The sequence below is a fragment of the Cimex lectularius genome, unplaced genomic scaffold (assembly GCF_000648675.2).
Source record: "Cimex lectularius strain Harlan isolate CLEC.00 unplaced genomic scaffold, Clec_2.1 scaffold356, whole genome shotgun sequence".
Lineage (NCBI taxonomy): Eukaryota > Metazoa > Arthropoda > Insecta > Hemiptera > Cimicidae > Cimex > Cimex lectularius.
The window spans coordinates 136,842-162,694 of NW_019392986.1; the positions used below are offsets into that span (position 1 = coordinate 136,842).

At 33.9% G+C, this 25,853-nt stretch overlaps 1 protein-coding gene and 1 long non-coding RNA gene across 6 annotated transcripts in view; one reads left to right on the forward strand and one right to left on the reverse strand.

Annotated features, from left to right (window-relative positions):
* The window catches only part of LOC112127962 (discoidin domain-containing receptor 2-like), a 177,018-nt gene that overhangs the window by 90,017 nt on the left and 61,148 nt on the right, over positions 1–25,853 (forward strand). The window lies entirely within an intron of this gene.
* Positions 22,170–22,974, reverse strand: LOC112127963. Its single transcript, XR_002910803.1, has 3 exons — positions 22,895–22,974; positions 22,534–22,604; positions 22,170–22,274 (listed from the first exon to the last, which is right to left on the reverse strand). It is a non-coding gene; the product is annotated as an uncharacterized LOC112127963 (long non-coding RNA).

Genomic DNA, 25,853 nt, shown 5'->3' on the forward strand with positions numbered 1-25,853 from the left:
AGAGAAATGTTTAGATTAAAAGATATCACGATTTTCCGACGCCAGGACGTGATATCTTTCAAAATCGATAAAAAGCGAAATTACTCTGAAATGGTTGAGAATCGGACCATGGACAATATGAACTTTTTTGTTCATTTTAGGGTGAAGAATCTACTGGAGAAGTTTGTAGCACGAGTAGCAATTCACCCTGTATAAATTGGAGAAATAAGCCTTTTAGTACCCAAAACTTTGAAAAAAAAATTTTTTAAGTTGAAAAACTTACTATGGTGAGTCTAAACTATTATTTCTAAACTTATGGACCTGCGTATTTTATAAAACGTACTCCATTTCCAGATGAAAAAATTGTTGATGAAAGGCAAAAACCGTGGTTGACGGATTGGTCCTCCCGATAACCTAAGCAGGAAACAAGGAATCCTACTCACCGTATTAAGAATAGGCCATACACGGTTGACTCAAAGGCACTTGCTCTTGAGCAAAAGCAACGGAGAAAGGTTGCTCTATGTGTCGCTCATAATATAAACTTTTCATGTCTTGGCTTCTTACAGAGAGCTGTAGGCATGCCGCTATTTTTAAGAATCGTTCTCGGGAACTGTAGCGAGTTTTTGAGACCCTGTTCGGCTTTTTAGAGAAAGTGTTTTTTTAATATATAAATCTGTATTATGTGTTTTGAGATTATATGTTTTCATTGAGTGCGTGTATTTATTAGTGTGAGGAGCTGATAGTGTAATATAGCATCACCATCGCTCCTCCAGGGTACCCCAAGAACCCTAATTTAAATTTATTAATATAGTGTCGGTCGATGGAGGAATATCGAGCACTCCACCGACTAATCAGAATGAGTAGACTGTACGAATGTATTTATTTGTGCGACTGTATTATGGGAGTAAGTTTTAGACTAGATTGTTGTTTGCATGCGTTGTGTCTGAAATGAAGTCGACATTCCAGTTGGTCGGGAAGCGACGGTCTACTGGGTATCTGGCTTATGGAGGTTACTAGCGATCCAGCCGCATAGCGGGGTATGTGTACTCTTCTGACGCCTAACAAGACCCGTGCGTTCAATATCAGAAATATAACCTCCATCCGGTTATCCTATACAGTGTAGCCAATGCACCTACCCATTTAATCTAAATTTCCCTATCCGCGAGCCATTTTCGATCGGTGCTTATTTGTTAAAATCTTAAATTATTCTATAAAGCTTCATAAATATGGATCCTAGAGTTGGCACATCGGGGAGCGATAACCCTTCAGGGTGAAAGTCCAAAATGGGTCTTTAGTGGAAAATTCGAATAGTAGGGTTTGGATAAAAAAAATACCTTTGACATGAATAATTTTATAACAAAGCAATAGCCCATATTTCCGTATCCGTTGCAGTCAGATAAGATAAGGAGATCACGCATATGTGGGTATTATGAAATGAGTCACGCATCTGCATAACAACAAAATGGTCTTGTTTTTAGTCTCGTTGAGGGTGGAAGGGAATAGTACGTCAATAAATCAACATTAATGCTCCATCGATACGTTTCGGGCATAAATAAGAAGTATACCAATTTTACATTATTGTATTTTTTTGTATACTTTCACATTTGAAAAAGCACACCTAGAGATTACCCTTTTGTAAATCTCTCATCATAAAAGTGATGCAATGCTCTGAAATACGGCCTTCGCCCCGTCTCTTCTTGCATGGGACGTAATTCCAGTTAATAAAAACGGTATTCAAAGAGAAAATAAGGCAAAAATACTAAAAATAAAAGAGCAAAACATTTCAAAACCTTGATATTAGAATAATTTACGAGTTATTTTAACAGGATAATGCAAGGACTCAATTTAAAAGTGCGCCTACGGTTTTTTTGATTAGGTAATGGCCTAACCGTTTGCGTGCAAAGACGAAAATTGAAATAATATAATAAATAAGAGTCATTTATAAAAGGAGGCAAAGATCAATGGGTCGGGATACGAGAAACAAATGATTTTATGATTGGTTCAATAACGATCCCCAGACCTGACCCCCATTCCAAAGCCAAAGGGATTGTAGATGAGTTTATAAATCGTTCCGGCTCCTAGTGGCACCGAATTGGGTCATTCGGACGCCGTAATACAGAAATTGAAGTTGTACCCGGTTCTTGCGGCCGTAAATCATTCTACAATCGAATCTTCATACCCTGAAAAATAAAATTATGAGAGCAGTCGCGATGTTGAAACTTTTCTCGGTTGAACGGGAAAATTAACTCAATAACCCAACCGTCGTTACGGCCCTGCAAATAAATCAGTTTGAAATTTTTGACATCAAGATTGAATTGAATTCTTTGCTTAGAGAAAGTTGACAATTTTTTCAGGCGAAGCTCGTATTTGTAATCAAGCAAATCAATTTCTTCAATAAGAATGTTAAAAAAACAATATCACAAGCAATTGATTTCAGTTAAGTCGTTTCCGAACTTTCTCTTCTTCGAATCATAACTGAATTCACTGCCACACATGAAATGATTAAACAAATTTAAGATAGATAGAGAGGGAGTTTAGGCTGGAAGAATAAATATAGAACGAGAGAGAAAAAAGAGTGACAGAGTAGAAAGTGTGAAAAAGAAACAGAAATAACAAAAGAGAAAAAATTAGAAGGTGTGGATAAAGGAAAATGAGATAGTTTTAAACAGAAAAATAAGCAGATAAATAAATACATAGATATATAGGCATATAGATTAATAAATAGTGTAATGAAATACACTTGATATTCTGTTTAATGGGATTTGCAAATTTCTCTTTTTTTAACATTATCAGACAAAGTGGCCATACCGCCGGACAGCTCGAGCGTGCCCCAGCCCTAAAGGGAGAAAGGGCTTAAAGAAAAGGGGTGGTAAAAGACATGTTTATTGGACGAATAGGGTTTTATTGAGAGTAGCAGAAGTTTGTCAATTACTGAGAGAGAGAAATAAGGGAGGGGGGAGGGTGAAAGGGATTGAGAGGGGGGAAAGAGTGAGAGAAAAAGAAAAAAGGTAGAAAGTGTGAGAACGGCACACAGATAAAGAGAGTGAATTGGTAAGTGAGAGGATAGATGTGATAAAAGAAAGCAAAGGAGAAGAGAGAGTAAGGATAGTAAACTTTGTCATAATAATTAGCAAAACAATAAATCAAATCAATCAAACATTATTAACACTGCGCGTAGCTCAATTCGTAAAAAATCCAATTAAACTTAAACCAACTTAATTTACCAAAGTAGAAAGAGAGAGAGAGAGAGAGAGAGAGAGAGAGACAAACAGACAGACAGACAGACAGACAGAGAGGTAGCGAGAGAGAAGTGAATAAAATTGGAGAGGGGCAAAAAGTTATAGAGAGTGAATTGGAATTGATCAGTAAAAGGAGAGCGAGGATAGAAGAAGATGAAGGAGAAGAGAGAGCAATGATAATAACACATTATCAAAATAACTAACAAAACAATAAATCAAATTAAACATTACCAAACCATGCGCGTAATTAATCGAAAAAAAATCTAATTAAATAAACATATAAAGCATTTAACATTGTGAATATTTTATAAATCAACTTAATTTACTGAACTGGAGAGAGAGAGAGAGAGAGAGAGAGAGAGAGAGAGATGAGACAGACAGACAGACAGACAGAAAAAGAGAGGTAGTGAGAGAGAGAAAGAGAAAGAAATGAATAAAGTGCGAGAGGGGCAAAAAGTTATAGAGAGTGAATTGGAATTGATCAGTAAAAGGAGAGCGAGGATAGAAGAAGATGAAGGAGAAGAGAGAGCAATGATAATAACACATTATCAAAATAACTAACAAAACAATAAATCAAATTAAACATTACCAAACCATGCGCGTAATTAATCGAAAAAAAATCTAATTAAATAAACATATAAAGCATTTAACATTGTGAATATTTTATAAATCAACTTAATTTACTGAACTGGAGAGAGAGAGAGAGAGAGAGAGAGAGAGAGAGAGATGAGACAGACAGACAGACAGACAGAAAAAGAGAGGTAGTGAGAGAGAGAAAGAGAAAGAAATGAATAAAGTGCGAGAGGGGCAAAAAGTTATAGAGAGTGAATAGGAATTGGTAAGTGAACGGAGAGAGAGGATAGAAGAAGATGAAGGAGAAGAGAAAGTAAGGACAATAAAACATTATCAAAATAACTAACAAAACAATAAATCAAATTATTCAAACATTACAAAACACTGCGCGTAGCTCAATTAACTAGAAAGAGAGAGAGAGAGAGAGAGAGAGAGAGAGAGAGAGAGAGAGAGAGAGAGAGAGAGAGAGAGAGAGAGAGCGAGACAGAAAGAGAGAGGGATGTGGTGAGAAAAAAATGAAGAATAGAAGAAGGCGAAAGAGAAGCAAGAGAAAGGATAATAAATCTTGTCATAATAATTCACAGAACAATAAATCAAATCAATCAAACATTATCAAACACTGCGCGTAGCTCAATAGATAAAAAATCTAATTAAATAATCATGTAAAGTATTTAACTTTGTGTATATTATATAAATCAACTTAATTTACTGGACTAGAAGAGAGAGCGAGAGAGAGAGAGAGAGAGAAAGTGAGAGAGGGATATGATGGGAAAGAAATGAAGAATAGAAGAACACGGAAGAGAACCGAGAGAAAGGATAATAAATCTTGTCATAATAACTAACAAAACAAGAAATCCAACTAATCAAACATTATCAAACACTGGGAGTAGTTCAATTCGTAAAAAAAATCTAATATACCGCTAAATACCAGATAAAGTATTTAACATTCTACGTTTTTAAACAATAAATCAACTTAACTTACTGAACTATATTCAGCAAAAATTAATGTATGTACAAATTCGACGAAATTACATTTATTACTTTGCCAGGTACTAAATGAATAGGGCAGAAACTTTGTTTTCATTTAATCTTAAAAAAGTAATGGGTAAAATGTAATTTGGACTGGAAATAAATCCTAAAGTCATCCCAAAATAAATTCAAAAACAAACACGTACGTGTATGTGTATTATCTACTTTTTTAATACATGTTATTTTTTGGCAGGCAACTTCTAAACGTGTACTTATCAATCAACCAGCAGAGTTTTTTTTCAAAACAGCAAATTTTATAGATCCGTTAAGAGATCAAATCTTGCTAGGTCTGGTAAACCGTCAAGCAGAACGTGCCAGCCCCCGGTAGAAAAGTTCATCAAAGATCATGAAGACATTTTCCTCAATCTCTGCCTGTATAACCTTGCCAGCTGTGTGCAGTGTAGGTTCGAAGGCCGAAATTGCGGGGGTGGATATCCCCCTTCATCGACGACAGATGCACGGCAGTACTTCTTCAGGTGCAATCCTATCTCAGTCGTTTTCAACGATTTTACAGTTGATATTTTCCCAAAAGTAATTCTTGACCAAAATTGCAAAAATAAAATAAAAAAGTTATAGAAAGTGTGTTAAGATTATTTTGTAAGTTTTAATTATCTAAAATATTCCAGGTTGAATTATGTGCAAGTAAAGAGTGAAAACAATTCTTTAGACTTCTAGATTCAAAAGAAAAGAAAGATTTATAAATCACATTTTGAGCCAGATAAAAGATTTTTATGGATTAATAAAAAAATCTTGAGTTTTTCTCCTGTATTGCTCGGGATGATGGATGTTTCCTTTGACCTTTAAGATGACCCTCATCTTGGCTTTTTCTCGCTGGGATTTTTTGTCAGACTAGTTTCTGCATTTTGCCATTTTCCGAGTGCCTGTAAGGTTCATTTTAAAGTCTCTTTTTTCAGGGTTTTCCATGCTTTTGTGAAGTGAAGTCTAGGTTGACCCAGCGAGGATAAGCGGATCAGTATGGTAAAATTTGTAAATTAATAAAATAACTAAACAATTAACTAATTATTTTTTATTTCGTGAAAATTTAAAGTTTTTTTAATGCGTTGGTTTGCTTGAAATTTCCGGTTGTATTATTTGAGAAATCCATGAAGGATTACCCGGTGTCCTGTTGTTTACTACAAGCTTGTTTAGAGATTATAATAAGTCGTTGTTAATCCTGCATTTTTGTTTACAATGATAAGCACCCCAATTCCTTACACAATCCTTTAGTTTATCTTCAACAGCGAACAAAGCGACATGCGATTTTCGTTTTATAAATTTTTTTGAGTTTAACTCCAAGAGAAAGCCCTCCTCATGACGACGAAAACCTTTATCAACCAGTTAGAAACTTTTAACACAACTGAATACAATTACTCACAATTTCGAGGCACTTAGGATCGTCGGAAAAGTAAAAGAAATTCGATTTTCGATTACCTCATGAGCTCACTGAACTGCTCATCTTTATGCTCCATGAGACAAGAATTTCCATGCTTATTTGGGTACAAAATAAGATTTTTTCAAAAAAGAATATCTCGCGATGAAAAATTGATTTTGTACCATAATCGCCGTCGTTCCTGTCAGTGATTAAACGACGACTAAATGCAAAAAAGGCCATAATCAAATTTACATCTAACAAATCATAAGTTGGTTCTTGCATGAAATTATTCACTATTGCTTTTTGCCGTAAGGTGATTTTCTACCTCTACCACCTACAACATTAATATTGGCTGCTTAAAAAACGTTAAAAAAACTAAGAATAAAATGTGAAAAAAGAGATTTGCAACGTCGTTCTTCCTCGCCCACCTTATTCTTATTTTTAAAAGATTTTCATCTGTCAATTTATTTTGAAAATTTTCTTAGAGGAAATAATTTTTGAAAATGATTCAAAGGTCAAAAATAAGTTATTGATTTTAGTAAATCCAGCACGTTTGGTGGTCTGATTGACCAAATTACTTCTTTCATTTAATTATTTTTTGTAAGTTCCTGGTGGAAATGAAAAAGTTAGTATCATGACCGGGATTCGAACTGAGTTTTGTTATTATTTGAGAAATCTTTTTAATAAAATATATGTTTAACGGTCATAACTGACTCATTTAATGATTTCGATTAATTGTACTTTTTATCTAGTCTTGATTGAGATGAAAAATGACAAAAAGAGGGAAAATTCGAAAGGTTGTAGGTTGAGATGAGTGGTTGGTGTCCGAGTGGGTCGAAGTCTCGATAGCTCAAGAGCAGCGGCGTGTTGAGCCGAAGGTCGTGGGTTCGAATCCCGCTCGTATCACTAACTTTTTTCATTTCAACCAAGACCTCATTTACAAAGAATAAATTATTGATTTTGTTCTTCATAAAACTTAATTTTTCAGTTCTGGAATTTAAAATTTGTTACCAACAAATTTGTTGTTTACAACTGGTTGTTGTTGAAAAAAACGAAATACTTTGACTACAACTATTTTAATGGGTATATAATTTTTTAATTAAAAAATGATTAATTTTTTAATAAACATTTATACTCGGAAAATGTTTGCTTATTTCATTACTACATAATTATACATACGTTCTTTTATATAGAAAATTTTATTCTATCGTTAAGGAAAAAGATGACACTTTTTTTAAATTTCAACTATAATATAACAATAAACAAAGAAAGTTCATTTTATTAGATAAATGTTTACATAATTTAAATACAAAATTAATTTTAGCGAGGTTAGACGAAAACTGGCAAAAAGAGTGAAAGGTTGTAGGTTGAGATGAGTGGTTGGTGTCCAAGTGGGTCGAAGTCACGTTAGCTGAAGTGGTTAGACCAGCGGCGTATTGAGCCGAAGATTGTGGGTTCGAATCCCGCTTGTGTCGTTAACTTTTTCATTTTAACCAAGTCCCTATATACAAAGAATACCTTATTGATTTTGTTTCTTAATAAAACTGAATTATTCAGTTCTAGCATTTAAATTTCGTTACATGTTTGAAAAACATGTAGAAAAGAACGAAATACTTTTACTTCAAATATTTTAACGGTAATATAATTTATTTAATGAAAAAAGGATTAATTTTTTTAATAAACATTTATACACGGAAAATGTTTGCTTATTCCATTACTACATAATTATACATACGTTCTTTTATATAGAAAATATTATTCTATGGAAAAGATGTTTCATTTTTTTTAAATTTCAACTATAATATAACAATAAACAAATAAATTTCATTTTATTAGATAAATGTTTAAATAATTTTATTACAAAATTAATTTTAGCGAAGTTGGATGAAAACGAGTCAATAACCTCGTTATATGTATTTGTTATCGATTACCTACTGACGTTATCAACCGTGGTACAGTTATAGAAGACGAATTATCTTCCTTGATTACCTTGTTAACGACCGATCGTTCTCTATTTCCTTTCCCTCCGGTGATTTCCACGATATATAACATCGCCCCTACTCCAGTAGGGTTCCCTGCCAGTCCGACGTTGAAAATGTACTGCAGTGTTTGAACAAACTGTTTAATCGGGTTTAAACAACACACAGTCTTGAAAAATCCTATTTTGTCCTATGGTTTTATGTTTATTTGATATTTGAATGTACTTTTGTTTTATCGATATGTATTTTTCTTTAGGTTTTCAGTTTGTACTTTGGAATTGGTACGGTTTATAATTCAAACTATCTGCTTGAGGAAAATTTTCCAACATTTCAAATCAAAATCCTTAGATCCATTGTAAATGCTCGTTAATGACTACAATAATACCCTCCAGAATGATATAAAAATTTAATTTATCCACAAATTGATGAAGTTCAATAATAAATTCTCTCATCATTGAGTTGGTAAACCCCACTTTTTGCCAAGTTGTCTACTTTGTCTTTAGGTTTTGAGAGGATGTTTTTAAGTGAACCCGTACTTATTCTAAAACCTTCTTGTTTAAAAATTTTACTAACTTTTTCCGATAATTCACCAATGTATGGCAAACAATTGGAACAAGTTTACCAACTCAATTGTAATGTTTGTGATATTAAATATATAGGACAAAGCAGTAGAGAAATAAAAACAAGAGTAAAAGAACACTTGCCTTAATCGAGCAAATTTTCGGAATTTAAGGACCATCTAAAAGAAACAAAACATAATTTCAATTCAAATTTAAATACAATAGTGTTACATAGTTTTAACAAAGGGAAAGAACTAGATTGGTTTGAGAAATTTGAAATTAAAAAATGTAAAATTGAACATGGTGATAAATGCATTAATAATATAACAGATTTTGATCTACCTCCCATTTTAAATATGTACATAAATAATATCAAACATCCAAATAATTAATCTAATTATTTTAATTGTTATTATTTTTATAGTAATTTATAGTAATATTAAGTATTTATTATTCTAATATTTATTTGTGTTATAATTTCCGCGTTTCGCACGTTCAAATTGAGCGTCATTAAAAAAATCAGCTGATAATTGGAACGTCGCGTTGGCGGAGGTATCAGCGGTTCACTTTGGCAATTCATGTCGAGAGACGTGGTTGTAGAAGTCCTTCAACCTGATGATGAGCTAAAAGGCTCGAAATCCGGATCGTTGCAAAACAACTTACTGTGAGTAGGAACTATCCTTTTAAAAAGTATTGAACACCACACTCACTCCATCATTTTATTATTCCGTAACGTCCTTTCTTGGGAGTAGGCAGTGAATTTTTATTGAACACTTATTTATTGAAGTGTAGTGGGACAATAATGTGCATCATAACTGGCTTACTGTTCTGGCCGTGGAAGTACCTAAGGGCAGTGTGTTTGGACCAATCATCTACGCCCTTTATACTCACGAGGTACCCATTACACCTACTACCCTCCTGGCATCATTTGTCAATGATATACAGCTGTATATCCTCTGTCCTTCTTCTTCCAGTATCTAACGTCCTTTCAATCTAGAGTCCTTAAATCAGTTATAAATGAACCGTATTATGTATCAAATGCTATCCTCCACAATGACCTTAAAATTCCATTTTTTCGAAAATTAATTTTTCAGATATTTACCAAGTTCCACAATTTTCCCATTGCCCAACTGGTTTTGCCCAAGCTTTATCTACAGAACCCATCCCTCCAATCCCATAACAAGACTCTAGAGTAAATGGCCCCATGACGTCCTTTCTTGGGAGTAGGCAGTGAATTTTAATTATTGAAGTGCAATGGGACAATAATGTAGATAATTACTGACTGACTCTTCTGGCCGTGGAAGTATCGCAGGGCATTGAGTTTGGACCAATCATCTATATCTTTTATACTCAAGATGTACCCATTATACTTACCACCTTCCTTGCATCTTTTTCCGATGACACAGCTGTATATCCCCTGATGTCCTCCTTCCAATATCTAACGTCCTTTCAATCAAGAGTCCTCAGATTACCAAGTCCGACAATTCTCCCATCACCCAACTGGTCTTGCCAAATCCATGTCCAATAGATCCCATATCTACAATCCCATAGCACAAGACTCATGAGGAAAAGGCCCCGTCACATTGTTCCTGAAGAGATGATGTTTCATTAGAGAAGCGAAATGTGAGAACAATGTAGATTATTCACTCCCCTCATTGTAAATATGTAAATAGTTGTGTGTATGTCTGAGTATTCGTAAATTTCAAGTTGTAATTAGAAATTTCAGATTGGAATAAAATATTAAATTAAGAAATAACCAAGGAGCCACGACTTTTATATTAATATGAAATAATATTTAATTATGCTTATTTGGAAATCTTAAAATACAGTCTGGTGTGACAGGTTTTAGAAAAACATTTTCTTTATCGTGCCAACGTTTCGATCTTTATTGAGATCACCTTCAGGGCTCAAAGTGTTGGTTTTCCCTGTAGATGTGTCATTCTTCTGTGTCGACTTCGTGTTAATTATGTTACTGTTAAGCAATTAAAAAGCCTCTGATGTAGAGAATTCATTCGAACCATGCCTACAAAAAATGGTGAAAAATACTTTTCCCGTGCCGAGATAGCCCAAAATATCTGAGAAAAAGTACAAATGTGCCCCTTCTTCAAATTACCGACCGTTGGTAAACTTAATCTTTTTTGTGTGGTGATTAGTGACCGTTAATCGATAATTATTCAGAAATCGTGAGATGCGGTCTGGTGTGATGTAGGTTTCAGAAAAATATTTTCTTTATCGTGCCATGCAAAATATGCAAAATATATATTTTATATTCAATCAAAGTATTTCTACTCACTCAAAGTGTTTGTCTTTTGTGTAATTGTGCCATTCTAGCGTGTCGTGTTTCAAACAGCAAAATCTCACTGGCACCTCAACACGACACGCAAGAATGACACAATTACACAGAAGACAAACACTTTGAGTGAGTAGAAATACTTTGATTGAAAATAAAAAATATATTTTGCATTGTATAAATTCACTTTTCAACATTCTAAATATATTTGTTAAATGTAAACAATGTTTGTAAATCTCAGACTCTGAAGATGATCTCAATAAAGATCGAAACGTTGGCACGATAAAGAAAACGTTTTTCTGAAACCTACATCACACCAGCCCGCATCTCACGATTTCTGAATAATTAATCGTTTTTTAATATCAGACCGAAAAAAGTTCAAAGTCAAGTGTTAATGTTATAAAAAGAATTAAATGATGATAATTAATAGTAAGAATTAAACTTAATTTAAAACTTAAAACTGAATTCAATTCGTGGAAATGATTGAAAATAAATCCAGAACTTGATTTATCGGCCGTGCCCTCAGATCGTTATTCAGTCCTGTGTCAGGCGAAAGAACTGTTTATTTAATTATTACCATCCCACGTTGAAAACCGAGCTGTCTTTCGTACAGGGCTATTAATCTCACTTATTATACTTCTTTTAGCTTCATAGAAATATTGAAAGAATTGAAACATAGTACTAAAAGTGCAATCAATCATTGAAAACGAAACAACCCAATAGGAGAATGATAATTTTTTCATTTTGTAATTGAATTTTTTGTAATGTAATGGCATCTGGATTCTAAATTAACCTGGCATGACCACCACGAATCACTCAGAAGCCTTGACTTCCAAGCCCGGGTTTTACGCCTTCATTTGGAGCGTCTTCAAAGGTTCATGGCCGCGTCATATGAGGTCGCAGAAACAATCTCGTCTGCAAGAACCTGAGGTTTACTAAATTCTAGGTGTACACTGCCCTTAAACAAGGACCTTCCTTAAATATTCTCTGATGCCTACATGTTTTTGGCATTATGGGATTTCGCAAATGGATTCAGAGCAGGGGATTCCTGGTGCCCTGTTCGTTGTTTTGCAAAAAAAAAACCCTGGTACACAAATATAGGTGATTGTGTTGTGCTTTTTTAGTGTCTGATACGGTCTTGATGCAACCACAGAACGCTCTGGACGTCACTCCTAACAGATCAGGGAGATTTCTTTTGATGATAATACTCGGTATTTTGATCCTGATAGTGTTAATTTCTCTTTGTTTTTGGGCATTCGTGATCGTTTTGTCTGAGGAGTCTGCACTGTCATGTCAACAACCCTATTATTATTCTAATACCAAAAAAAACTTGATTTAGTATATCTGCCGTTAAAATCTAACATACAATGAACTTGTGTCCTTGTTTTAGCCGGCCGTTGGATAATCAATTGCTAATTTTAAACTTACGTTGAGGTGAGCGGCCCCAGAAGAAAAGTCCAAATGCTTCGTTCAAAACATTTATTGACAACGTTTCGGACGTCTCACGTCCTTCATCAGCTACGTAATCATTGTTTTTTGTGTCAGTAACACTCTTTCCGGCGTCCCAGACCAACAGCAATTTAGAGTTTTTCTTTTTCTGTTTTTTCGATAAATTCGTTGGTCTGGGACGCCGGAAAGAGTGTTACTGACACAAAAAACAATGATTATGTACCTGATGAAGGACGTGAGACGTCCGAAACGTTATCAATAAATGTTTTGAACGAAGCATTTGGACTTTTCTTCTGGGGCCGCTCACCTCAACATAAGTTTAAAATTAACAATTCAATGAACTTTTTCGTGTGCGTCCTGCAATACAGTGAAATTTATCGAAAGATTTATTTTTTGGCAATATGGCATTCCGCTAAAGGGTTCAAGGCAAGTGATTGTAATAACTGAATTTTTCATGTATATTTGTTCTTCTCGTTGTCTTTTTTCCATGCATTCCCTGGTACCAAATTATAGGTGATTTTTTAATGTCTGACCCTGGATAATCCGAAATCTATTCGTTCTCATGATTGGGTGTGGGTCACCACACTGAGAAAAAATCGGATTGTTAACCGGTAACATACCACTGAACAAGTTAGACATCTCAGAAGAAGGAACTTCAATAACTTACGAGGCTGGGTGACAGTTTTCAAATTTAATGTCTTGATGCAACTACAAACAGCTCTGGACGTTACTACAGTTGAGGTAATCGCCAGCAAACCATCCTAGCAGTCCAAGTAAATGTTCTTTTTTTGCAATATTTCTCTTTTCATTAGGTAGATTGGGGAAGAGACCAGGAAGACAGAAACAAAATTTATTTTCTTGTCGGGCTTTCGCCAGAATATATTGCCTTCATCAGGACTCTGTTTTAACAAATTAACAAAAATAAATTTTCAAATATACAATTTTCTTGATTACTTACTCGAAAAAATGGTTTTACTTTATTAACAGGTACATGTGTATCGGAGAGTTGGGAGACCCACCTTCGAATACGCAAGTAATAAATATCTCAAAACGCGACAATATTGCCAACTGGCTCAAGGTTCACCTATAAAATTCCTTAACATTTTGGTATCAAATATCACAATTATACAACTTAAAGGAAACAATAAATTAATATGAAACAATACTAAAATAAATTAATTTTCACACATAAACGAGCAGGTACATATTAAAATATTAGAGCTATTTATTAAGGAAAGAACTATAAATTACACTTAAATTTGATATATCTGTTCTTTGGTTACACGAAATAGCATTCTGAATGTATAGCATCTCTTTAATCAATCTTCTACATAAAAATTGTTCTTTATCCATAACAGAAACATTATTGAAATCAAACGTGTGGTTATATATTTTTTTATTCACCCTGGCAGTGATCAATAGTCGTTGATTTTAGTTCTTTGCGATCATCTTACCTCCGAAGTCTGCACTGTCCAGTCGTATCATTCTAGTACTCAGGGGAGGTTGTACTAACTGAACATTTTGTCTATTTGCCATCCTCGTTGTCTTTTGCTCTGCTATACTCTGGGACCAAAATATTTTTTGTAAGTCTAAGAGGGCCTTGATGAAACCATAAACAACTCTGGACGTTGCGACTAGGTAGTTGCTTCTAGTGCATTCTAGCAGTAGAAAATATAGTTGTACTTTTGTTGGTAATGCCCAGTGTTTTGATTCACCCTGGTAGTGTTCAATAGTCTTTGATTTTAGCTCTTTGCGATCATCTTGACTCCAGAGTCTGCACTGTCCAGTCTTTCTATAATTCTAGTAATAATCCCAGTTTTATTAGATCTGTCGTTAATTTCTACCAACAAGGAACTTTTTCGGGTGCCTCCTGCAATCCAGTGAAATTTAACGAAAGATTTATTCTTAAAACATTATCAAATGGATCCTCGTTTTTGGCAATACAGTATTCTGCAAAACGGCTCAGGGGAGGTTGTACTAACTGAACATTTTGTCTATTTGTCATCCTCGTTGTCTTTTTGCTCTTCTATACTCTGGGACCAAAATATTTTTTTTTAAGTCTAAGAGGGCCTTGATGAAACCATAAACAACTCTGGACGTTGCGACTAGGTAGTTGCTTCTAGTGCATTCTAGCAGTACAAAATATGGTTGTACTTTTGTTGGTAATGCCCAGTGTTTTGATTCACCCTGGTAGTGTTCAATAGTCTTTGATTTTAACTCTTTGCGATCTTTGATTTTAACTGCACTGTCCAGTCCTTCTATAATTCTAGTAATTATCCCAGTTTTATTAGATATGTCGTTAGTTTGTACCAACAAGGAACTTTTTCGGGTGCGTCCGGCAAGCCAGTGAAATTTAACGGAAGATTTATTATTAAAACATTGTCTAATGGATCCACGTTTTTGGCAGTATGGCATTCTCCAAAACGGTTCAGAGGAGGTTGTACTTAATGAAATTTTTGTCTACTTGTTATACTCGTTGACTTTTTGCCATATATAGTTTGGTACCCAAATATTTTTTTCATCACTAAGAGGGCCTTCATGTCACCATATACAGCTCTGGACGTTACTACCGTGGAGGTTGTTGTCTGCAATGCATACTAGCAGTCCAAGTAGATGTGTTATTGTTGGTAATATCCAGTGTTTTGATTCATCCAGGCAGTGTTCAATAGTCTTTGATTTTAGCACTTTGCGATCATCTTATCTCCGGAGTCTGCATTGTCCAGTCCTACTCTTCTAGTAATAAACCCAGTTTTATTAGATCTTCGTTAGTTTCTACCAACAAGGAACTTTTTCGGGTGCCTCCTGCAATCCAGTGAAATTTAACGGAAGATTTATTCTTAAAACATTGTCTGATGGATCCTGGTTTTTGGCAATATGGTATTCTGCAAAACGGTTCAGGGGAGGTTGTACTGACTGAACTTTTTGTATATTTATTATCCTCGTTGTCTTTTTACCATATATACTCTGGTACCCAAATATTTATGTCTATCAAGGCCTTGATGCAACCATAAACAGCTCTGGACGTTACGCCTAGGTAGTTGCCTTTAGTGCATTCTAGCTGTCTGAAACATCGTTTTACTTTTGTTGATAATACCTAGTGTTTTGATTCACCCTGTGAGTGTTCAACAGTCTTTGATTTTATGTTTTCACTTGTCTCCGGAATGTACAATGTCCTGTCAGCTGTCGCACTATCATTCTGGTCCTAGGTTTCACTAGTTCCGTCATTTGTTTCTGCAGTGATCCTATGATGGAATTTTTCACATACTTCTGTGCAAGAATACAATCCCATTGAACCGTGGACTTATTCCTGTCCCATTGTCTGATGGGTTCAAACCTCGTGGCTAATTTGTCGGCTCCCTCGTTGCCGTTCTGATCTTTCCTTACAGATACTTACTTTATCTCCCGTTTCTTATAAATTACTTAGAATTTTCATTTCACGAAGAAAGTACTGCGTATAAAAGTCCCTTGCGTTTTCCATATAATTGTGTGATCCCAAGTGAATTTCAAATGAAGCCACCCTGTTGGAATTGTTTAGATTAGGCATAAAAGATAATTCGGTTTAGGAAAGGAAGAATCGGATATTCGTAGGATGTTTGTTTTGCTCCCCCATCGAGTTGAAGTCATTTAGGAAGCGAGGGTCGGGTGATTGGGCCGCGTCGACCGTGCGTGCAAGTTATTGACCTCCGGCCGAAGGGGAACCAGGTGAGCTTGAATTTGACATGAAGGCCGGCTTAGTGCTATCTTGCAAATCTACGCCCCGGGGGATGCTTCGGTATGGGGGCGGGTGAGAAAGAAAACAGTCCGCCAGTGGGGAGGGCTCTTCTGAGCCGGATTATAACCCCGACGACCTTTACGAATACACACAGATTAATTCCGAGCAATAAATAAAGCAAACATCCCACTCCTTAATTCCTCCCCTTTACCGAACGGGCTTCGAAAAATCTCGATGCTTATAAATCTTCCCTTAGATGTCTTTCCCCTTTCCGGGGAGGAAACGGCTGAGTTCATTTAACAATTCTGTCTTTGCCATTATGAGCAGCTTTATCTCGGTCCTACACGAAAAAGCGCATAATCACTTCTGCTCTTATTCATTTTACCCGCTGAATTTAAACATGAACTTTCTTTAAAAATCTGCTTGTGTTTTATGGAAAATAATGGAAAACCAATAGCTATTACTTTACACTTTAAATATTTTTTTTTATAATAAAAAATACAAAGTAGTCCGAAATTGAGTTGCTTGGTCTTTTAATTAGAATAAATTTGCTTATTATTTTAACTAAATATTTAAAAAAAAGTTGAAATGCGATCATATTTGTTATTGTAGCCTTACTTAAAACTCTAACCTCTTCGTAGTTCATAAGTGAAACAAATCTACAAAAAATTACCTTCCTAACACGTGGCTGGATGTAGATACAAAGCAAAAAAAACACTAAACACGAACTACCAACTACCAACAACAAACAATTAGCTCCTTTCAGTTTCCTTCCTTCCTTAGGCAAAATCCTTGGAAAGCTTTTCCTAAGCAGATTGATGGAACTATCACAGGCAGCAAAAGTATTAACAATTTGCTTGTGTTTTATGGAAAATAATGGAAAAACAACAGCTAATACTTTAAACATGGAATAATGTTTTTTACATAATCAAAAATATAAAGTAGTATGAAACTGTGTAACTTGGTTTTTAATTGACATACATTTGCTTATTATTTAACTAGATATTGTAAAGCTTGAAATGCAAACATATTTGTTATTGTAACCTTACTTAACACTCTAACCTCTTCATACTTCACAAATGAAACAAATCTTCAAAAAAATTACCTTCCTAAAAACATGGCTGGAGAAGATACAAAGCAAAAAAAACACTAAACACGAACTACCAACTACCAACAACAACCATTTAGCTTCTTTCAATTTCCTTCCTTAGGCAAAATCCTTGGAAAACTTTTTCTAAACAGATTGATGAACTATCTCAGGCAGCAAAAGTATTAAAAATCTGCTTGTGTTTTGTGGAAAAGAAGGGAAAACCAATAGCTATTACTTTAAAAATGGAATATTTTTTTATAATAAAAAATACAAAGTAGACCGAAATCGATTTGCTTGGTTTTTTAATTCGCATACATTTGCTTATTATTTTAACTAAATATTGTAAAGCTGGACATGCAATCATATTTGTTATTGTAACCTCACTTAAAACTCTAACCTCTTCATGCTTCACAAATGAAACAAATCTTCAAAAAATCACCTTCCTAAACACGTGGCTGGATGTAGATACAAAGCAAAAAAAAACACAAAACCGAACTACCAACTACCAACAACAACCAATTAGCTTCTTTCAGTTTCCTTCCTTCCTTAGGCAAAATCCTTGGAAAGCTTTTCCTAAGTAGATTGATGGAACTATCACAGGCAGCAAAAGTATTCGTCTGTAAGCTAATTTTTACCCCTATTTTAGGTGTATAGGAAACGAAAAGCTTCAAAGAGATATTCGGCCTGGACAATGAAATAATTCCAAGAACTCATAAAAATTAAGTTCATAAAAACTGCAAATAATCCATTTTCAAGGGATGCCAGACACAAGGGTGAAAAGAAGGACGAGGGTTAGGTTGGAGTATGTCATAAAGAAGGACCTTACTAATATGGAAATAAGAGGATAGACAAGAAAAGTGGAGAACAGTAAAGAATATTTTTATATTTTTAATGATGCGCAATTAGAGCTGTAGCGCTACTAGAAAGTAAGCAAAAAGACATTTCAATAAAGAAAACTGTTCTTTTTAGCAGAAATAGTAATGCTCAGGTGTTTTTCTCCTTGTGGTTCAAGGAGTTTGCTATGGAATCTCAAGGCAAAACTTAATTATTAATGATTTAATCTTATTTGAAATACTGGTTCTGTAGTATACTCAGGGGACTATGTATCATTTATTTAATAGTTCCACGGCCATTATCCCATAATTGATACAGTCGAAACTAAACTAATTCCATGAAAAAATAGATAAGAAAATAAGTGTATGTAATTTGGTCACATTTTTGCAACCAATGCGAATTATCACAGAATTGTCTGAGTTTAACTTAACATGATTACCAGAGTATCAGAAAATACCGAGAAATTATTTTTAAATATCGTAAAATCACCGAGTTAGAAATAATTTTATAAATCTTGAGATCGTCAGCCAGAGCATCACATCATTAAAGGATATTATAAATAGTACGGGGCTTGAAAAGAGACCTTGAGGTACCCCTGAATCTGCCAAAACCCGGATCGGAAAAATCATCCTTTATTGATTTCTTCTTATATTCTCACTAAAACGGTTTGGCCCCAAGGGTACCTTCTAGAACCATTCCTATTTACAATAAACATATCGTTATACTCCCAAACAATAATATAAGCTTTTTGCGGATGATACAGCTATCGTACCATAACATTAAACCACATTTAAATCTTTACCAGATTTGAAAAACTATTTGTTCTGCAATTGAAAAAGCAGGAAACTAACCAACAACCAAAAGTTCCTCAGTTACTTGACCATAGAGCTAACTTACATCTCATAAACTCACCATACACAACAGTCTACTGAGACCAATATGTAAATATCCAATTCATTTAAAATCCAATACATCCAATCAAAAACACTACAAAAAATTGTAAAATTTTGTTCCTCGTTTCAAACCAACCAATCCACAATGACCTGAGACCAATTGGTAGTTAGAGAGTTTGGTTAATCCCGCAGTTCTATTCTAGCTCCATGTAGATCGTTCCTCTAGTACACTTATAACAATCTGTTTTGCTGTATTTTCCGTTTCGCGTGGAGGTTCCATGCCAGTTTTCTTATCGGAAACATGCTTAAATATTTCTCTATGTCTGCAGTCGGGATTGGTAGGCTATTGGAGTGTACGATGTCACACGGCGAAGAGTAAAGGTTATGTGGATTCTTTATTATTTTTTTCTTTTTACGAGGGTTCCCAACAGCAAAATTTACATCAACCCTCGGGGTGCCGGTGTTTTTGAAAAAAGCCCATTTGTACGTATATTTGGTTCGAATGCACAGCCGCTGGGTTCGAACTCGGGACCTTTACCTTAACATTGATGAGCGCCGTGTCAACGCCTAAACCGTTGCGGCCACCGACGGCCCCTTTATTTTAATTCAATTTTTTTTTTCATCTTTTGGCCCCTATTATTGGATATGGTAAAAATGGTCTTGGATGGTGGAGGCTATGTTTGGGCTTTGATGAAACAGATAAGTGTGTCATCTGCGAATTTAGCAAAGGGTTAGAAATTGGATGGATAACCGCAGTGTATACTATATACAGAAGAACCTAGGCTTCTTTGACCTCTAATCATTTTGGTCTGCCTATGCACGCTATATTCTGTCAAGCGCGTTTCAGCATTTTGCCATCTTCAGTCTTTCAAATTGTTTCAGAAATTATTATTAACGATGCTAATTAACAGAAAAACTTATTCAACTGTAGAACTGATCTGTATATATTTTAAAAAATGAGCGACTAAATGGGGATCTGAGTTTTTATTAAACTACTTATTTTTCCAAGTGTATCTTAAAATGTTGCATTATTACCACAACGACTGTCCTCGATATCATATCGTTCCGTTTAAAACCCGGACAAAATCCTTTGGACACGCAGCTCCTTTTGAAATACAAATGCGCCCGTTACGGACAAATGACGAGGTCGGGCCGTATTGCTACGGACATGTGACAATCGACTAGAAAAAATACATGACCTGGATTTTAACCGCACGATATGTCGACGACGGACGGGATCGCGATTTGTGAAATGAAAAAGTCGCGAGATTTATTGGGCCGGATCACGTGAAAATGATATTATCCGATAACAGCCCACAGGATTTATATATGTATGGTACGTCCTGATGCGATTAACTGACTCCGTTCCCCTCTGATACCTGTTTAAAGGCAAATAATGACTCTTGCTGTACTGGTGGCTGGTTTACAAATTACGACACGTTCGTTTAGAATGGGTAATGTACATTACATTATTCACTGAAATGCAGGTTTTACTTTTTCTCTGTAATCATTATCGAAGGAATCTGAATTTCACGTTATGATAATCTTATCTTTAATAACAATTAGTAATTGTTAATATAATTTTTTTATTTAATATTTTGTCATGTAAATTGTTGCACGACTACTGGAAAGACGAATTTATGAAAAAATAAAAATTGGCAGAACCTTGACACCTTCCTATTTTAATTTTTATACTGATTTCTTATAAACGTCCCATAATGTAATCAAAAGTTTTATTCAATAATGGAAATGAATAAATTTTACTTTAAATTTGAAATTATTAGTCTAATTTGTCAATACATCCATAGGACAAACGATTAAAAAACTGCCAAATGGTTGAGATGAGGTCAACGGTGCTTGAAAGGTACTCACCAACTATCTTCTTCATAATGGATTTTCTTGAAGTTTTTTCTCTCTACTGTAGTAACCGTAGAGCCAAGGAGTTATTTTAACAATAATATAATAATTATTAAATGAATTAAATTCAAGATATTATTCAAATTCGTTACCACATAGATAGGAGAAAGATAAAAAAACAGCAAAATTGGCTGAGGATGAGGTCAACGAACCTTGAAAAATACTTACCAACTATCTTCATCATAATGGTTTTTTTTCTCTCTACCCTACAGACAAAGGAATTTTTTTACCTGTAACATTTTTATTAGAGATGTTTACAAACAAAGTGTTAACTACCTTCTTCATAATGCGTTTTCTTGAAGGGTTTTTTTCCTCTCAACTGTAGTATTCCCGCAGTTAAGGAATTTCTTTTACCTGTACTCTGTATGATGACAGGTTTTTACAAACAAACCATTAATTCAATAGTGAAAAATACATAAATTTTACTTTAAAATTGAAATTATTATTTAAATTCGTTACTACAGAGATACGAGAAAAGATTAAAAAACTGCCAAATTGCCTGAGGATGAGGTCAACGAACCTTGAAAAGTACTCCCCAATTCTCTTCTTCATAATGGATTTTCTTGAAGTTTTTTCTCTCTACTGTAGTAACCCTATAGCCAAGGAGTTTTTTTACCTGTAACATTTTTTATTTGAGACGTTTACAAACAAAACTTTAATTAATCTTAATTTAAAAAAGAACATATCATTGATATCTAATATATTATTTATTTTATACATTGATTTTAATTACATTTTTTCGTGTTTAAGGCGGCTAATGTTAACAATAATATAATTATTATTAAATGAATTACATTCAATATATTAATCGAATTACTTACTAAAGGAGGAAAGATTAAAAAACAGCCAAATTGGCTGAGGATGAGGTCAACGAACCTTGAAACGTACTTACCATCTTCATCATAATGGTTTTTTTTCTCTCTACCCTACAGACAAAGGAATTTTTTTACCTGTAACATTTTTATTAGAGATGTTTACAAACAAAGCATTAACTATCTTCTTCATAATGCGTTTTCTTGAAGGGTTTTTTCCTCTCAACTGTAGTATTCCCGCAGTTAAGGAATTTCTTTTACCTGTACTCTGTATGATGACAGGTTTTTACAAACAAACCATTAATTCAATAGTGAAAAATACATAAATTTTACTTTAAAATTGAAATTATTATTTAAATTCGTTACTACAGACATACGAGAAAAGATTAAAAAACTGCCAAATTGGCTGAGGATGAGGTCAACGAAGCTTGAAATACACTCACCGACTATCTTCTTCATAATGGATTTTCTTGAAGTTTTTTCTCTCTGCTGTAGTAACCCTATAGCCAAGGAGTTTTTTTTCTTGTAACATTTTTTATTTGAGACCTTTAAAATCAAAACTTTAATTAATCTTAATTTAAAAAAGAACATATCATTGATATCTAATATATTATTTATTTTATACATTGATTTTAATTATATTTTTTCATGATTAAGGTGGCTAATGTTAACAATAATACGATTATTATTAAATGAATTAAATTCAATATATTATTCAAATTCGTTACTACATAGATAGGAGAAAAGATTAAAAAACTGCAAAATTGGCTGAGGATGAGGTCGACGAACCTTGAAAAGAACTTACCAACTATCTTCTTCATAATGGGTTTTTTTTCTCTCTACTGTTGTAACCGTACAGCCAAAGAGTTTTTTTACCTGTAACATTTTTTATTAGAGATGTTTGCAAACAAAGCATTAACTATCTTTTTCATAATGCGTTTTCTTGAAGGGTTTTTTGTCCTCTCAACTGTACTAACCTTACCTGTACTCTGTGTGATGACAGGTTTTTACAAACAAACCATTAATTCAATAGTGAAAAATACATAAATTTTACTTTAAAATTGAAATTATTATTTAAATTCGTTACGACATAGATAAGAGAAAAGATTACAAAACTGCCAATTGGCTGAGGATGAGGTCAACGAATCTTGAAAAGTACTACTTACCAACTATCTTCTCCATGATGGGTTTTCTTGAAGATTTTACTCTCTACTGTAGTAACTCTACAGGCAAGGAGTATTTTACCTGTAACATATTTTACAAACAAACATTAATTAATCTTAATTTAAAATAGAACATATCAATACCTAATAAAATATTCATTATTTTATACGTTGATTTTTAATTAAAAATTTTTTCCATGTTCAAGGTGGATAATGTTAATAAGAATATAATTATTTTCAAATGAGTAAAATTCATTAATAGATAGATAGGAGAAAAATATTAAAAAACAGCCAAACTAGCTGAGGATGAGGTCAACGGACCTTGAAAATACTTACCAGCTATCTTCTTCATATTTGGTTTTCTTGAATTTTTTTTTCCTCTCAACTGTAATAACCCTACAGTTAAGGAATTTTTTTACCTGTTCTCTGTTTGATGAAAGGTCTTTACAAACAAACCATTAATTAATCTTAATTTAAAATTGAACATATAAATACCTAATAAAATATTCATTTTTTATACGTTGATTTTTAATTACAATTTTTTTCCATGTTCAAAATGGATAATGTTAACAATAATATAATTATTGTTAAATGAATTACATTCAATATGTTAATCGAATTCCTTACTACATAGATAGGAGAAACGATTAAAAAAAACACTAAAATGACTGAGGATGTCAAGGAACCTTGAAAAGTACTTTCCAACTGTCATCTTCATAATGGGTTTTCTTAAAGTTTTTTTCTCTCACAACTGTAGTAACCCTACAGCCGAGGAGTTTTTTTACCTTTAACATATTTTATTACAGATGTTTACAAACAAAACAATAATTAATCTAATTTTTTTGTAATATTAATTATTTTGTACATTGATTTTAATTACAATTTTTGTCAATGTTCATGGTGGGTAATGTTAACAATAATATAATTATGGTTATTGGTCTGCGAGTTGAACTCATGATAAACCGGCACACGGGCACAAATTGGGTCAATCCTGTTTTTTAAAAAGATAGATACTTACAGTAAGATGTTTACCAACGATCCGGATTTCGAGCCCTTAGCTCATCATCAGGTTGAAGGATTTCTACAACCACGTCTCACCACATGAATTGCAAAAGTGAACCCGCCGATACCCCCGCCAACGTGACGTGCGGGGCTACGACTCGACCTTCAGCTTTCTGACTCCAATGTAGTTTTGATATTAGCCGAAACTTATTAAAACAAACGCAGTAGTTCTTAAGGTTTCAGAAGAAAAATCTTGTAAAAAAAACTTGGGGTGTGAGTGTGGGTAGCTTATTAAAATTAGTTTCTGCAAAGTCTAAAAACGTCATGAAAACACAAAGTTTGGAAGAGGTAATTTAGTAATTCGTCGGTACGTGTAAAAAAATGGGGCTTCATATTTTCATTAAATTGTTTATTTAAAGTTAAAGCTATTAAATTTCGAAGTCCAACTCTCCTGGACAGATTATTTTAATTATGGAGTTCACAAAATGCAAACAATTTACAATAGTCTAGTTTGAAGTTTTTACCATTTGGCCCCAGCATTTTCATTTTTTTTTCGTAGTTAAAAAATTGTTTCATCATGCCATCTGATCACATATATCGTCCATTTTTTGGACTTGGCAAAAATTTAATCAGTAATTTTCTTTTAAGCAGATTAAATATGAATATCTTTGCTATATATAATCTTTGCTGAGACATCAAATTTATTAAAATGGTGGGATATAGAAACATTTTAAGCACTGGTTTTAGTCAATTTGTTTTTTGTTTTTTTAGTGTCAGAATTAAGGCACAAAATTGAAACTTTTTACACTGTGTCCTTCTCATGATTTGTATAAAATAGTTTTATGTTATATACTATTTTCGAATTTAGACGATAAAAATATCAAAATTACAAACACAACAGACAGTTGAAACAATCAGTTACTCATGTAAAAATATACACCTTTTTTTAAAACACCTAAAAAACCCAGAGATGGTCAAAGCGTGTTGTTTTTTCCCAAATAAGTCCAACTGCCTTTGATTGTGTTTTCTTTTGTGGATCAATGCTGTTCTACGGCGCCGTCTTGCCAAAAAAACGAATTCACCAAGTCGAGCTCACAGTTCTCAACAAAAGAGTCATAAATTATTCATAAACTATTATTGTTTTTTTCCCTCCCTCCATGGGACATTGGAGATGTAATGTGCTTGGAAGTATTGTCGTATAAGGAGGGTAGGAAGCGATGCATCCTCGAGCCGGAAACGTAACCACTACCCGAATGAGGATAAGCCCCAATAAAAATGGGTTTTCGGTACGGCTTTCTAGACAAACATCTCCCAAACACTCTTTTCTGAAGTACCAAGAAAAACAAAATGTGGTCAGCAAAACAGGTTTGTCAAGTCGAATACCAAAACAAACAATATTTCAACGGGTTTTTCACTTTATTTATCAGCAAAACAAGTATTGCGTCTTTGGGTCGAAGATGTTTATTGATAATGTTTATTGTACGGAGTTATAAATATGACGTAATACATGCAGTAAGTATTCTTAATAGTCACCTGTTGAGCCCTAATGATGGAATATATCAACAACAGCTTGGCATATAACAAATGGTCGTTACATAACATCATCATAACATCAATTCCCGTTCATGAGCTCACCCTGATCCTCATAATCATTATTTAATAATCTCTTATATTAGTGAACAGAGTAACAAATGTAAATTTAAAATACAAAAAAATGATTCAGACAATCCTTAGAAAAGAAAAGAGCAGTGATTCTTTTTACAGCTGACATAAACAGTAGATGTTTGAAAAGAATAAGATATTGAAATTTTGACCCTATGGGAGTTTATTATCATTTAAAAAAAAAAGAATTTTGAAAATAGGAAGGTTTGTATTTAGGAGTATATAGGGTGTCCTTTTTGCCCGGCTGAATTTCCGTTGAATCAATGACGCTGTCAAAAAAACGTGTTCAATACTTTTT